Source organism: Ursus americanus, chromosome 3 (assembly GCF_024610735.1).
Source record: "Ursus americanus isolate L20-20 chromosome 3, mUrsAme1.1.p, whole genome shotgun sequence".
In the NCBI taxonomy this organism is placed as follows: Eukaryota; Metazoa; Chordata; class Mammalia; order Carnivora; family Ursidae; genus Ursus; species Ursus americanus.
Window position 1 is genome coordinate 3,131,129 of NC_142129.1, and position 16,014 is coordinate 3,147,142.

General features: G+C 57.1%; 1 long non-coding RNA gene across 1 annotated transcript; it reads left to right on the forward strand.

The window, feature by feature from the left end:
* Positions 1-4,516: 4,516 nt before the first annotated feature.
* LOC148110318 (uncharacterized) lies at positions 4,517-15,642 on the forward strand. Its single transcript, XR_015723738.1, has 3 exons — positions 4,517-4,582; positions 13,435-13,564; positions 14,129-15,642. It is a non-coding gene; the product is annotated as an uncharacterized LOC148110318 (long non-coding RNA).
* Positions 15,643-16,014: the final 372 nt, after the last annotated feature.

The window sequence follows — 16,014 nt, forward strand, 5'->3', positions numbered from 1 at the left end:
CCTGTCTTCCCCCCTAAACAGTGAGCCTCGAGCATGATAGAAGCCGGGAATGTTATTCTCTGCCCACGATGCCCCACACACATGTGGGAACTCACTCAGGAGCGCCGTGAGCCCCGATGACGAGTAGCACGCTCCCCACGGTGCTCGTTCTTGCCACTCTTGCCCCGGCCCCCCACGGAGATCTCTGTTTTGCCCATCATCTGGGGGCATTGGTCCTGCAGACCCCGTGTCCGTGTCCCAGTCAGCTCAGGCTCCCTCACAGAACAGCATCGATGGGGCTGCTTACAGGACACGTGTTTGTTCCTCCCAGTTCTGGGGACTGGAGGCCTGAGATTACGGTGCCAGCACACTGGGGTTCTGGCGAGGGCTCTCTCCTGGCCTGCAGACAGCTGCCTTCTTGCTGTGTCCTCATGTGGAAAAGAGAGGGAGGAGGGAGAGAGGGAGAGCATGGGGGCTCTCTGGTGGCTCTTGTTAAAAGGACACTGATGCCATCATGAGGCCCCACCCTCATGACCTCACCTAAACGTGGCTGCCTCCCAATGGCCCCACCTTCTAGTAGCATCACACTGGGGTTAGGGCTTCAACATATGAATTTGGTGCTGGGGGTACACACACATTCAGTCCATAACAAGTCGAATGGACTAGAGCTGTGTGTCTAATATGGTAGCCAGGAGCCATACATGGCTTTTGGGCACTTGAAATGTGGCCAGCCCAAACCAGTGTGCACACTGAATCTCAAAAACTTAGCATGAAAAAAAATAATGTAAAATACCCTGTAAGTAATCCAAATATATGATTTCTTATTATATGTTGAGAGGATACTATTTTGGAAAATACTGGGTTAAATAACACATAAAATTGATTTCACTTATTTTTTTAAAAAACTTCATGAAACATGTCTATGAGCAAATATAAGCTCATATATGTGGCTGGTGATGTGTTTCTATAAGATGGTGCTGGGAAAAGGGAGAGGCGGGGGAGCGGGAGATGGGGCTGGGGCGAGGCTGTGGGCGTCTCCATGGCCAGCACACCAAGCCCATGGCTGAATCGTGAAGGCAAAGAAAAGCTGCCGTCGATGAGAAAGAAACCCAGCCTGTGAGAGGTATAAGGAAAATAGGAGAATTTCATCTCATTATGTTTCGTTTCTGGACTTCATGTCTTCCGATGTAGGCAGAGAACGAGCGACCTGGACCCGCCTCTCCCCGGTTTCTGCAGGACGCGTGTGAAGGTCCTCAGTCAGCATCGTGTGCCCCAGATCCCAGGTGCGGGGCGCGCGGGGCTGTGCGAGACAGCAGCAGACACCGTTGAAGTGAGACGCGCGGTGATGGTAGATTCAGTCCCTCTAGGAGCGGACTTCTCTCCCTGAGTCAGTGGAAGCCACCTGCAGGTCAGCTCACAGAAACGAAGCAAGAGAACTCAAAGAGGGACGGGACCCTTGTGGGGTGCAGTGCTGATGCTACGGACAGCCAGTATCTGAGCTGTGACCGTGGCCGGCTCGCTCCGACAGGTGGCAGAAATTACACCCCTGTTTTGAGCCTGGGGGCTGGGGAAGGGATCGGGGACCACACTTGTCCCATCACTGTCCTGTGGGTTTGAGCACATGTGAACGATTCCAGCACGTCTCACTCCACCGTGCGTCTTCTCTTCCTCCTCCTCCTTGTCCTCTTTCTTTGAGGAGGAAGCTGACAAGAGCAAAGGAAGTTGGTTAGGCAGAGGCCATTCCACACAGAGCTCGTTCCCGTTCCCGTTCACTAAATACGGCTGAGATAAAAACCGTGTGTGGTATTATTTCTTGTGGGTCCCCGCCCCCATAATCAGCAATAGTTTTTCATCCTCTGCTGTGAGCCGGCAGAGAGCAGAGGAGCGGGACCATCCTTTGGGGGTGAGGCGGAGGCCCCCCGGGCTGAGGATCTGCGGAGCACTGGCCCGCGCAAGGAGCTCCGGCCCCGCTTGCAGGAGGCCCCCGTCAAACCCAAGTGGAAGGCATGGCTACCCTCAGGTCCCGATGAGGAGCCCAGAGCCGAAGAGGTCCGGTAGCTTCCTGAGGCCCCACGTCTGCTCGGAGGGGAGGACAGGTCCCCCGAACCCTGTCTCCCGTTGCTGCCTGTGGTCGCCCCCGCACCGGAGCCCGGCCACGCCATCTCACCGCTGCCATGATGTGGCAACAGGACGGCATATAAATAGTAACGAGGGACAACTAAGCCAGGGTTACAGGCCGCTGCCAGGGGCTGAGCCAGGCTCGCTGTGGGTTAGAGGAGGCCACGGCTGCAACTCCAGGTGGGTCTCCCAGCAGGACGGGGGGGTGACGAGAGGCAACGGGGATGTGGTGTGAGAGGAGGCACCGGTGTGGCCAGCATCTCGTGGTGGATGCAGGGGACGCAGGGGAAAAGGGGGGCAGGTTGCGAAGACCCAAGTCCCACGGGGGGCAGTTTCTGGTGAGTAGTGGAGGCCCCTCGAAGATTTTGAGCAATGCCAGAATACGAACAGATCAGTCCATTCAGCCGTTGAAGTGAGGGTGCAGAACGTGGATGCCGGGGATCAGCTAAGCCCCTCCCCTCGTGCCACAGACAAAGGCCAGAGCTGAACCGCGCTCTCAAGGTCGCGGCCGGGAAAGGGCTGTGGGACCCTGGCTGCCTTCATTCCTGGCTCAGGAGCGCCCGTCCAGACCCTGTTGGGAATGGGGGCAATCGGCCACACGTGACTTTGGATTTACGTTCGTTGAAATGGAGTGAAATGGACAGTGCAGCCCCCATGGACCCTGAATCGCCCTAGCCACTGCTCGGGTGCTCAGTCCGTGTGGGGTGGTCAGTGGCTGGACACTGCGGATCTAGAACATTCCCATCGTTGCAGAAAGTTCTGTTGCACAGGCTGCTCCCCACTGAGGCTGCTCTGCCCTCCAGGATTTCAGCGCATCGTCTGCACCCACGTCTGACTTTCTCCCGAGTTCCCCGCAGTGCATCCGGCACTGGGACAGTGTCTACAAAGGGTCTGGCTAACCCATCTGAGGCCCTTTTAGGGTCATTTCGGTTTCTCTTTCCCTTCTGCTCCCTGCAGCCACTCCAGCCCTTGGCAACAGCCCTGCTCCCCAGTTCTGGCCAAAAATTGCTGAGGCTTGCAGCTGGAGGAAGACGTGGATCTGGGCTGATGGTGGCACCACTTTGGCCTGGAATGTTCTGCCCCATGGCCTGAGGCTGGCACAGGAAGCAGGGCAAGGTGAGGCAGGAGCCCAGTGAGCTGGCAGGGATCAGCCTTGTCCTGTGGCAACCTGCCAGAGTCAAGAATACCCTGGAGCTCATCCTTCCACGGAAGCATCTGGAATGATTGTCTCTGTGTTCCTCAACCAGTTCTCCCATAATGGTGACATTTCAAGCATTTCGAACATTGTTTGGGGGGAACGACAGTCTCCTGCTCATCTAGCTGTGTCAACTCATTTATTTGTCTTTTTCTTTTTGCTCAGAAGGTGGCATTTGTGTTCAGTGACTTTATTCGTAGCTGCCTGTGTTTATCGACCATGACATATTAATCATGCAAATTAGGGTATTATTAATAAAGGAAAAATTAATTCTGCTACTGCTTCTGGGTTTGCTGTGACAGCTTTGTTAATGCCCATTCCTTGCTAATAGCGCCAGTGACTCCTCGCGGCTGCTGCAAATTGACACATTACATGCGGGGTAAAGGTTGGGGACCGAAGCACGGAGGCAGCTTTCCTCCTCAGGGTTGGTGTTGAAAGCACGTTATTTATTTGAGAGCGCACCCTTTTTGGACCATATTGCAAAATTCCCCTTTCTTCCCACTGTGGCAGTTTCTCCGTCTCCCAGTGTCTCCTCGCGAAGCCCACAAACGCCAGCCCAGCGCACTGGTGTGCTGGCCCTCTGCGATTCCTGAGTCCCAGGCTTCTTGTTTTCTGAGTGCTATTTGCAGAGCTAACAGTGAATCATTCTTCCTCAGCAAGTGCCCCTTCTCGTGACTGCTTGCGAAGCACAGGGTGGGTGCCGCAAGACTTGCAGGCTGTGGGCGTCTGTCTTCATGACGCCGGACACGTACAGATAATTTAAAAGCGTGCCCTGGGCGCCTGGGTGGCTCAGTCGTTAAGCATCTGCCTTCGGCTCAGGGCGTGATGCCAGAGTCCTGGGATCGAGCCCCGCATTGGGCTCCCTGCTCTGCTGGGAGCCTGCTTCTTCCTGTCCCACTCCCCCTGCTTGTGTTCCCTCTCCTGCTGGCTGTCTCTCTGTCTGTCAAATAAATAAAATCTTAAAAAAAAAAAAATGCGTGTCCCGTGCCCACATCTCCCGGTACTGCCCTGTCGTTAGTCCTCGTGGGCACAGTGGCCCCTGTGTTCAGAGAGACCGGCTTGTTCTTATCTGCTTCCGTTGTGCAATGCTCCCCCCTCTGGTGAGCCAAGTGTGGAAACAGAATGTTTTTGGAAACGTGGCTGTCACCCGGTGCACAGCAGGAACACCCCCTCTGGAAGGTTGTGCCACTCTGGAAAGCCTGCTAAGTCACACCACCTTTTGTCATGAGACTTGGCTGACCCTGAGAAAAGAAACAGTCGGCTCTGCTCTCCCCGCCCTGCAAGTCGACAGTGAGTGCAGGGGGTGGGGGGAGGGCGTCGGCTGCCGGGGGGACCTTCTTGCAACTGTTGGCTATGAACTCGAAGGCTTTGCCCCGGCGCTGCCTCAAGGCCGCGGGAGGCAGGGGAATGACACGGGCAGAGTTCGCTGAGCCGCCTGGACTCCCTCACTTTGTCCTCTTTGATACTTTTTGTGACTTCTGCTGTCCTTCCCCTGAGGTGTCCAGAGCCTCGGGCCTCAGTCTGTGACATCCCACCTGTGTTGATACTCACGCTCCCTCCTTTCCTGGGAGCATCCCCCCTGCTGCTCCTTCAAATCTATCTGTCCTGCGCTACTTCCCCCCCGACGCCCGCTGCAGCGGTGGGAGAGATTCTCCCCGGCCTCTTAGGGCATAGCCTAAACGAGACCCCAGGCCCCAGACCTGGGAGGCCGGGCACGGGCGCCATACGTCTGCCAGGGCCACCTTAAGAAACTGCCACAGGCAGAGTGCCTGAAACACCCTAAATCAACCCTAAACCCTAAAACGGCCTCCCAGTTCTGGAAGCTGGAAGTCCGTGAGCAGGTGGTGGCAGGCTTCGCTCCCGGCTCCCGGCGCTCCTGGGCTCGTAGATGGCGTTCTCCCTACGTCTTCATATGGCCTTCCCTCTGTGTGGACCCTTTCTCTTCATACGGCATTCTTTTTGTAAGCAACCAGTCACTTTGCATTAGGAATCCCCCACTCTGGTATGACCTCATGGTGACTAATCATGTCTTCAATGGCCCCATTTCCAAATAAGGTCACACTCTGAGGTTTTGGGAGTTTGGACTTTGACATATGAATTTTTTTTTTTTTTGTGGGGGACACAAGCTAACCCCTTAACAGGAGCAAAGACCATACTCGGGGAAAGACCTGGTACCGGGAGCCCCACCGTCTCTAACCGTGACAGCCCACGGCCCGGCCCAGCGGGTAGCCTGGAATGAACCCCTCTGAGCGTGGGCTGGGTACCCAGGTCCTGCATCCCGCAGACGGCAGTCCCCTTGCTGGAGAACATCGTCACTGTCAGGATCCGCACTTTTGATGAGTTTGTGGAAGTGCGACTCCGAGAAAGGTAGAGGACAGGTGCCTTCAGGGACAACAGGAGTAAAGTCCAGAATTGCAAGAGCTCTCTCTCCACCCACATCTCTGGCTTCACTACGCCTCTCCCTATGCTCGGCCTGACTCAGACTGCCTGCTTTAAGTGGGGGCAGGAAACGAGGCCACTGGCTGCCCCTGCCCCTCCCACGTCCCTGCCTTGCCATGAGGGAGTAGTCACAACTGGCTCTCCCTATGATGAAGTTTCACGCTGGGGGAGGGCTCTGGTGTGTCCAGCGGGTGTCAGGCCAGGGACTTATTCCCAGAGCATGAGGGGCAGCAGGTGGCAGTTGGGACAGAGGTCCAGCCCTGGCCAAGCAGCTGTCACCAGAGGTGGAGTGGGGTCCGTAAGCTCTCTTGAGGGAAGCAGTTGGATTATCTCCCCGACGAAGAGGCATGTGCTTCAGGACAGGACCAGGAACGCTTCTGTGATTCCCTGAGCATTAGATCAACACCCCAACAGCACTGTGACCGTCCGGGGGGAAGGGCCACTCCCAGGTTTCGCCGTGTTTTCCTTTGCGCCTTAAAAGGGGCAGAGCACACAGAACTCATAGAGCGCTTTACTCGGCGGGTTTTGGGGTTCTTCTGGGACGTGGCCTTTGGCAGCTGTGGACTTGGAGGGAAGAGGTGCGTCTGGGAATCCTGGCTTGGCCACTCCTGGCTGTGGGAATTTGGGCAAGAGGCATCCCCTTGGAGTCCTGTGGAGTCCAACTTGAAGGTTCTGCAGGGTTTCTGGGCAGGTTGAAACGACATAGCACTTGCTCTGGGCCAGAATGTGTCCCTCCAAACCGAACATATTGAGTCCTAACCCAGGACCTCAGACTGACCGTGTTGGGACAGGGCCTTTAGAGAGGTAATGCAGGTAAAGTGAGGTCAGGAGGGTGGGCCTGTTCCAATCTGACGGGTGTTCTTGTAAGAAGAGATTGGGACACAGACACACAGGGAGACGCTCGTGTGAGGACACGGGGAGAAGATGGCGTCCACCCACCGGGGAGAGCGGCCCCGGGAGGAGCCGGCCCTGCCCACGCCTGGATCTCGGACTCCCTTCCTGTGAGACGTGAGAGGATGAATTTCTGTGGTTTAAGGCCCCTTGGTCTGCGGTGCTTGGGGACGGCGCGCTGGCAAACTGAAGCAGCGGCGGAAGGCCTCAGCCTCACGTCGGGCACGCCACGGGCGCTGACGGGGGCCCACTCACGTGGCAAGAGCACGCTCAGCGTCCTCGCGTGTGAGCATCCCGCGGCGTCTGCGCCGAGCTCTGGGGGAAGTTCGAAGGAAGATAAAACTATAGGCCCCATCAGAACAGGAGCTTGACGGGCTTAAACAGGCAGAAGTTTGGGGGCCTGCAGAACTCGGGGTTCAGACACAAGTGGGTCCAGGGTTGGCTTCTCAAGCAGCTAAGCCACATCTTGTCACCCAGAACCCAGTCTGTCTGCTCCCCACTGGCCGTCCAGTGCGGCATCTCCCGCAGCCTGGATCCCTGTCGTTGGAGGATACCTGTCAGGGTCTCTCCGTCACCTTCTGTCCTTAGAGGCCTCCGCAAGCTTCTCATGCGTTCAGTGACTCGGCCGGGATCGCTGTTAGACAATACCCGTGCCTACGGGTCTAATCTGGAATCCCTGACCAATCATGAGTGACAAAGAAGGGACTCAACCCTAGACGTGGGGTCCATCCCCAAATGTGAAAAGACAGCAGTGAGAGTAGGATGGGCATTGAGCCGTCGACCAGTGTCCAGCTGAGTCATCGCTGGGCCACAGGGACTGTCCCCATCAGCCTCTCCTGGGGCCTGGCGTTACTGTCGTTCAGATCATGACAGCCCAGAACACAACATTTGGAAGAGACACTCTGCAGATGGGGAGACAGGCTAGAGGACAGAAATGGCTTTTGCTGCACAGGGACGGAAGCCAGGCCTTCCTCCTCACCACCCACCTGGGCTTGTCCCTCAGGTCGGTAAGCACGAGGCCCGAGGACACAGGGCGTGCTTGGCCTCGGTTGGGAGGAAGTGATCCAAGCCACGGGGGCACAGTTGCCCAGGGAGGCTGGTCCCAGGTGGCTGGGACAGACGCAGCATCTCAGGAGGAAATTCATCATTTTCCATCTTGAGTTGAGGAGGGAGAGAGGCAGAGAGAGCCCAGGGCTCAGAAGCCAGAGGGTGGGACAGAGCTTCCAGGACCCCTCTGTTTCCTCACCTGTCTCTGGGGTAATTGAGTCCCTGGTGGAGGGGTCGCCTGGACATGCAAAAGGGTCCGCATTGGGCTTTGCAGAGCCCCCGAGGCCCCTGAACTCTCCTGCCTGCTTCTTGATGAAACCGTTGGTATAAGTTGACTTGGCACATGGTGAGGAGTCCTGAGTGAGAACAGCTCACAACCTTCACAGCGGCAGTGGCCTCGTTCCCGCAAAGTATCGCCAAGGGACCGCATACCCTTCCAGACCGAGAACCACACAGTCTTCCTGCGCTGTGTGGACGGCAGCGACAGAGCATGACGGGCTGGCGGAGGGATGGGAGCCCTCTGCAGAGCGAAAGCCGGCTGCGGTGGCTGGAAGGGTCCTTCACTCTTCATCCCATTGTTCTTGCTCTGCCTGAAAGGAGCAGCTCTCGGGGATCAGACTCTAGGGAGGAGGAAGGCAAGGGCTTGCCCGTCTTGGGGGCGGTGTGTGGATGGGAGGCCCCAGCTGGAAGCTGAGGGAGACCAGGCCTTCACCGTCCCGCACCGGCTGCCCGCGTCGGGTCCCTGGACTCATGCCCGGCGGTGTGGGGCGCGCAGGGACACGGCCTGTCTTCCGGAACCGGGGAGACACCCGGTTCTGGTTCCTTTCAGAATCTTAATGTCACACCCACCGACGTGTGCAGGTGGTGGAAAGTGCACAAAGAGAGAACATAGATTATTGGTTAGAAAAGAAGTGATTCCTCAGGGTCATGAAAATCGCTGAAATGAGTTCCACGCTGTGCTCCCGGCAGTGTCGCATGCTTCTGTGGACCCTTTCACTCCATCTGGAGTCTGGGGTGTAGGCCACCGTTCCCCCATCCACAGAGGGGACTCTGAAGCACGGGCCCACGGCGTGTGGCGGAGCCGGGACCAGAAGTGGGAGCTCCAAGCGCAGAGCCGGGCCTCGGCCGTCCCCCCAGCACGGGCAGGCGTCCTCACGGAGCTCTCCAGCCTCACACGCACCGGAGCTCCTGGGGGTGCGTGTCTGCGTGTCTGTGTGCCGTCGCCTTGAGTCCTTTAGGAGTCGAACAGAGGAGGAGAGATCTTTAAATAAGAAGGAAACAGATGCACCATTTTCTATGGTCACATAAAAAACAAGCAGCAAGGACTTGGGTGCAGCGGGGGCTCCGGCTGCCTGGGTCTCTGCGACCTTGCTCCCCACCCTGCCCTCCGCTGGCCCTGCCAGAATTCCTCTTGTTCGTGCCACGGAGGGTCTTCCCGCCTCACCGTGTGGGCCGGCTCCCGTCCCCTGGAATGCCTCATCTTCCCTGTGGCCTTTGTGACTCGAGCTGGCGTCCCGCCCCTTTGCCCCAGTCCCTGGAGGAGCGCCTCACCAGCAGGACCACCAGCACGGCCACACTCCCTTCCTGCGCAGGGTCTGCTCTCCCCTGTGGCCCGGTCGTGTCGCCCGCACCCGGCCTGGACTCCAGCCTCCCCTCACTAGGCCGGGCCGTCTGCACCTCAAGCGCCCAGACCTCTTCCCAGGCTGCAGTTCTCCCCAGATCCGTACCTTCCGTAGGTTTCCACACCCCTGTGCGCAGTGGCTTGCCTGGAGACCAGCCTTCATGGCGCATTTCCCTCACCACGCCGGTCAAACCAGTCAACAAGGCCGGCTCTTTCTTCCAGATTCTCCCTGGTCACCGTCAGCCCTCCTGAGCTCTCCTTGACCCTCTATTTTGCACAAAGCAGGCAGGGGGGGCTTTGGAAGCACTGGTCAGACCCCACGCTGTCCTGCCCTGGGTTGTGTCCCAACACCGTCCCGCCGTTCTGCCGCAGCCTCCCTCGCTGCTCCTTCCAGCGCCCCCGTCTGCCCTCCGCGGGGCCTCCTCCCTGCCCCTCTACGCGCTCCCCTGGCTTCGGTTGTCCTTCACGTCACCAGTACCCCCTGTGCTCATCCCCAGAGGTTTAAGGAACCTCATTCTAACTGTCCTACTGCCTCCATGAACACCTTGCTGGTGAGCAAGGACCTCCCCTTCCCCGCCGGCAAGTGACGCCCAGACTCCTAGAAGGACGCTGGGGACCCAGCAGACACTTGCAGGAAGAGCAAAGGCCGTTTTCCTTCCCTGGGGCCTTCCGCGCACGAGTGAGGAGCCTGTGCTCTGCAGCCTGGGCCGCTGCCCTCACCAGCCGCTCAACAGAGGCTTCTTAAATGCTCGCGAATATACCGACGACATCATCCACTTTTAACTTTTCCAGACGAGCACGGCCCAGAGGTCTTTTAAGTTTGATTCTTGTCGTCCAACCACCACCCGTGGCTTATAAATTAATGTGCTTTCTTAACACTATTATCAAGATTGGCTTTTAAGTTTTAAGATGTTAGGTCTCTGAAGCTAGTAAATTTCTTTAAAGTCACACAAGAGAGAGTCATCCTTGTGAGGGAACTCCGGCCCATGCTGTGGCCCTTAGGTTTGCAGAGTTGGTCTATAACCTACAAGCAAGAGAATAGCAACGAGGGTCGGCTGCCCTCCGGTCTCCACCCCCTGCTTCTTCAACAGCTTATGTTCCAGGTGGGGGGACCCGAGGGGCAAGACTCAGCCCCCACCCCGGAAGCCTCGCTCCGCAGAGGGCAGTGGAGATCACACGCCGAGGGAGGCGGGCAGGATGGCTCAGCGGGCTCTCCCATTAGGGAGGGTAACACGGAGCCCCCGGGACGGTCTCTGGATCAATGATGCTTTCAGGAGGTAGGGAGACGATGGGAGAGAAATGACATTCTGGAAGAAGGCAGAGCAGGTGCTGGGCGTGGAGATGGCCGAGGGCGGTGCATTGAGAGGGAGAGCTGCGGGGGCCGGAGCCCCAGGGCACCCCCCAGCTGCGGGGGACTGTGAGCTGGGAGAATACGGTCAGCGTTGGGGAGCTCCTCACAGACGTGCGTGTGGCCGATGGGCTGGAGCCACACAGGGGCCGGAGACCAGAGGAGGGTCTCGTGTGGTCTGGGTGAGGAGCAACGGAAGCCGGACCCAGGACAGACGGATAGTGATGGTGGCCACGGCGTGGCAAGGTGCCACGTGGGGGCCTGGTGACCCGCTTGATACGGGAGAGTGAGGGCGAGTCTGGGATAGCTGACCTCTGGCCTGAGCCACCAGGAGCACGGCGGTGCCCTCCAGCAGCATCAGAAATGTCAGCACGGAGCAAGACTGGACGGGGAAGACATGAGTTTAGGGTTGTTGTTTTTTATTGCGGTAAAATACATGTAATATAAAATTTACCAACTTAGCCACTTTTAAGTGTGCAATTCAGCACAGCAAGGACGTTCACACCGTGTGCAGCCATCACCAGCACCCTCTCCAGAACTTTCTCAACTTCCCAAACTGAAACTCCCTAAGTTTCCCCAGGAGACACTAACTTCCCTTCTCCGTCCCTCGGCCCCCGTTGCCCACCCTGTACCCTCTGTCTCTAAATGGGACAAATTCCTGTAAGTGGACTCCTGGACCCTTTGCCACTTTGTGTCTGGACTCTTTCGCATCGTGCAATGCTCTCAAGATTCATTCATGTCGGAGGCGGCAGGACGGCCTTCTTTGGAAGTTGTGCCTGACCACGTTGTGCAGGTCCCCTCGTCCAGCAGCGGACACTCACTTGCTCCCCCCTTGGCGGCTGTCAGTGATGCCATGTGAGCACAGGTGGCCACGTCACTCCTTGGGACCTCGCTTTCCATGCTCTCGGCTATGCACCCAGAGGCGGGTCGAACGGCGGTTCCATCTGCAATATTTTGAGGAACTGCCACACTGTTGAGTGAGCGTGGGGAGGGGCCCGCTGGGAGCCTGTGCCCAGAGAGGCCATTCCGACAATGTGCAGTCAGAGTTGCAGCTTCAGGGGTGGGGTCGTCTAAGGGGATGACACGCTTGGTGTGACCACGCCAGCCACCCCCTGGGGGACATGGCCATGGGCGGGCATCGCTGGAGATGGGGGAGAAGGAGACGCTGGACACTGTCTCCTTCAAACAGGGGCGTCTCGTGTGCTCCAGGGTGGATGGCGGGGGGGTTGCCACGCATGCCGACCCCAGTGAGGTTGGACGAGTTGCGTCTCTGGCCTGTGTTCCCTTCCCCATTTGCATGCTAATGGTAACTGCCCTGCACAGGGAATTTGCTAAGCCGTGAAGAAAAACGAGTGAGGCGTATTTGGGAAAGCCTTACGGTTGTCAAGTGCTTCCGTCTCTAGTTGTCACTCTTGCATAAAAGATGCCCAAAAAATGATAAATGACGGATGCCTCCAACCAAAAGGAAATACAGGAAGACTTCCTAAGGCACGTCACCCTCCCCGATCTCCTCCCCTGACCACCCCCTGATCTTCTGTATTTCTCCCCAACGTCGGCTGAGAGAGGAGGGGGGAAGGCAAACTTCCAAGTCTGTTAGAACTACCTTCCCCGCAGGAGAAGAGCTCCAACTCAGCAGCACGGTTCTCTCCCTCAGAGTCAAGAAGCCTGGAAAGCTCACGTCCACGGAGAAATGGCGCCTCTCAGTTCGGGGAACTCGGTTCCTTCTTAGCCCACTGTTGGCCAGGCGTGGCTTCCATGCCCAAGGCCACTTCACGCCCGTGAGGGCTCCTGGAGGGCTGGCTCTGAGGTTCACGTTCCAGCCACGAGGAAAACTAGGCCTCGAAGAACATCTCCTGGCAGGAGCACAGGAGCTCTGCCTTCATCGCATTGACCTGAACCTGGACGTAGAGGCTGGGAGGGGCTTTATTCCAGGTGGGCCACACCAGGCCCCCCCTTACGGAGGAAGACAGGCAGAATGGAGAGTAGACACGTGGCCGACAAGAGGGCCCGGAAGAGTGCCAGCTTACAGGGATGAAAGATGACTAACATTTGTGGCTGCTTCCGATTCTTTGTAGAAACAGTTTTATGACAAAAAGGATGGTGACAGATGCTGACCCTTCAGAGAATAAGGCTGTGGGAGGAGGCGGCTTGTGCACCGGGTGATGACTGCGTGCATGGGAGCGAGGACGGTACTCTGATGTCTGGTCTTCGCGTCTTCATGCTCAGCCTGCCATAAACTGTCTCCCGATGTTTACGATGGGTGTGAGTCACCATGCTGGGGGTCAGCCGAGGCCGGTCCTCTGACGCTTCTCCCGAGTGTCTCCAGCAGTGTGATCTGCCACAGGGTGACCCGACATCTCAGCTTGGGCACGTTGGTCCCTCCGTGAGCTGTGTCCCGGCTTAACCCTTAATCCCATGCCTTCACTCCCCAGATTGTCCTGGCGTGATGATGACCTGCTTCGGAAGTGTCTGGGAGTCTCTGAAAACATGCATCTCTGTGCTGCATCTCATCTCATGCTGAGCACAGAACCCAAGGCGGGGGTTTGATCCCACGACCCCGAGACCATGACCTGAGCCGAGACCAAGAGCCGGCTGCTTCACAGACTGAGACACCCAGGCGCCCCTGGGATGTTACATTTTAACGAAATAGCAGTGTTCCAGACGGCCACGTCTGGGGAGGGGGCACAGACACAACTAGAGATCACACAAGTATTTTACAAAGAGAAGTGAAGTCCAGGGGTTCAGGGAGAGAACGGCCGTTTTCCTGCCACTTATCCTGGTGTTTTCTCCGTGCAGCGGCGTTGCCGGAAAGACCTAGGCTCGAGTGCAGGAGCGTTGCGGCCCAGGCCCCTCAGAGCTGAAGACGCTCCTCCTCGGAGCCCCCGTGGAATGAGATGGGGTGTGAACTGCAAAAGGACTCGCTCAGGTAGGGGCCGTCTCCGGTGAGGGCTCACCCCCGTGCCTGCCGCTTCCGTGTGTGTTCGCCCATGTGAAGTGCTCTTTCATGGGCGTCCCGGCGGGTGTGTCCAGGTGCTGCTGTTTGGCTTCCTGTGCGTTTCTGTGATGAGTAAGAGGTTGAGCACGTGGTGCAGGTGGGGGCCGATGACTCCGGGCCAAATAACAGGCCGAAAGGCCGAGGCGGCTGGGAAACCAGTCTGCCGACACCTGCCTTTCCTGGCCTCGAGACTGGGTTGGACATTCCCTCTAATTATCCCGACCTGACACCACCCAGACTCTTCGCAGGAGCCAATCTGGACGCACGGGCCCACATCTCAGAGGCCCACCCAAGCCTGTTGTTTTGTGACCTTGGCTTGAAACCTGCCTGCTTGCCTGCCCCAGTGAAGTCCCTGCTAACCTCTCCTAATTCCTTGGTCACGGAACGAGCATAAATGCTATTGGCGGTTCAGTCTCTGCATGTAAACGGCGGCGGCATTCCTGAGCCTGTTTTATTTTTTCTCTTTAAAAAATATTTTATTTATTTATTTGACAGAGAGAGAACTCAAGCAGAGGGAGTGGGAGAGGGAGAAGCAGGCTCCCCTCTGAGCAGGGAGCCCGATGCGGGGCTCGATCCCAGGACCCGGAGTCATGACCTGAGCCGAAGGCAGACACTTAACGGACTGAGCCCCAGGCGCCCCTCTGAGCCGGTTTTGGCCGTAGAAGCGAAGGAACTTGGATCTGTCTGGTGTAAAGTTGAAAGCTACTTGGAGAATGCCCTTTTGCTTTCCGTTGGGTGAAACATCAGGAAAACGTTTGGTTGCCAGAAGGGCATAATGTGTCCAGGAGCAGCCAAGTCCTCCTACCAGAATCTCCTAGACACGGCTTCTGGGTTACACATCGGGGATGATTCTTGCCAGGCCAATCTCCTGATGCTGGGCTAGTTTCAGAATTTGCGATAATTCAGACACCACTTGATCTGACGCGGACTTTATCACTTTTGAAGACGTCAAGTTTGCCAGGCGACTACCTAAATCATCTGGCAGATAACACGTTTTCCAGCCCTTGAAAGGCGAATGTTAAGTGTCCGAAATGAGATGTTAATTGTTAAAGGTGACAAAGCCTGAGAGCCGTGGGCAGTGCCGGAGTTTGCCATGCCGGGATGCCTCTCGCGGCTGCCTGGAGCTGTTTACGCACCTGCAGGGGCGGGGGCGTCAGCTCACACGCTTCTCAGGACTGAACTGCACAGAGGTGCCCCGTAAATGTTTACAGATGCTGCCTCGGCGCCCACTCCCCCCCAGAATTGTCTGTCTGCTCTGGGGAGGCGGCATGGAAGGACATTCCTAATTTATGCCATCAGTGAGATTACTGGTGTTTATTGTGCTGAGTTGATACAAACCTGGCAAGAAACAAATAGTTGGCCAGGAATCGGAATAAAGAGGGAACACCCAAACATGGGGCGTTACAGGAGAAGAAACCCGCCATGGACGCCCCCGCCCCTCACGGACACTTCTCTGCTCGGTCACCTGTCCTGAAGCCGGCGAGCCGTGGCGGGGGGCCATCTGGGTTCTCCCACACTGCTGGTGGGGTGTGTGCTAGGCCAGTAGCATCGGAACCCCGGGGGTGCGTGGTCAACGGGCAGATCCCAGCTTCCCAGCCCAGCCAGGGAAACACGGAAGCCGTGTTGGTCCCACTCCTTCGAAAGGCGACTCCAGTTACACAGTCATGTCTCCTCCTCCCGCCACAGCATGGACCCGGGATGAGGGGGTATGAGGGTGGGCCTCCCAGTTCCTGAGCCTCGGGCTGAAGCTTATCAGGAGCCAGGCTGGGAAACACTGCTGGGTGGTAAGCAATGGGCCCTCCGCGCGGTGTTTATACTGAGGGTTTAGGGTGGACTTAGCTGTTTTTGGAGCCCTTAGAGGGTTGACCAGATGCAAGGAGTCCCTCCTCTCACCCCAATACCCTTACAGAGTCCGCATGTGTTCTTTTGTTAAGAGACGGGATTTTTCCTAACCTTCCCACTTAAGGGAGAGTGACCTGGGCATTTCCCCTGTCAATAAAAACCTGTCCTCCACATAATCATGACGCCCGTGCGGTACACCGTCGTATGACTGTGCCATGCTTGACCTGAGCTCCTCCCTCTCGTGGGGTCTTTGGGTGGAATTACGTATTCTCCGTGAGCAAGGCTGTTCGGTGGCCACACGTGGACACGATGGTCCAGAGCAGGCTGTGCTGAGTTATCTGACGAGTGGTACCTTCTGTGTCGTCCGTGGGAAAACATTCTAGGCTCACATTGTTTATGACGTAGGTCACCGGAGTATTGCTGAGATAACCAGAATTTAACTGTTTTTATGAAGATCAGGGATGCTGGTCTTGACAAAGGATTCCTCCATGAGTAGGTGGTAAGACAGTGTGTGGGCGAGACACACGGCTTAGTGGTTG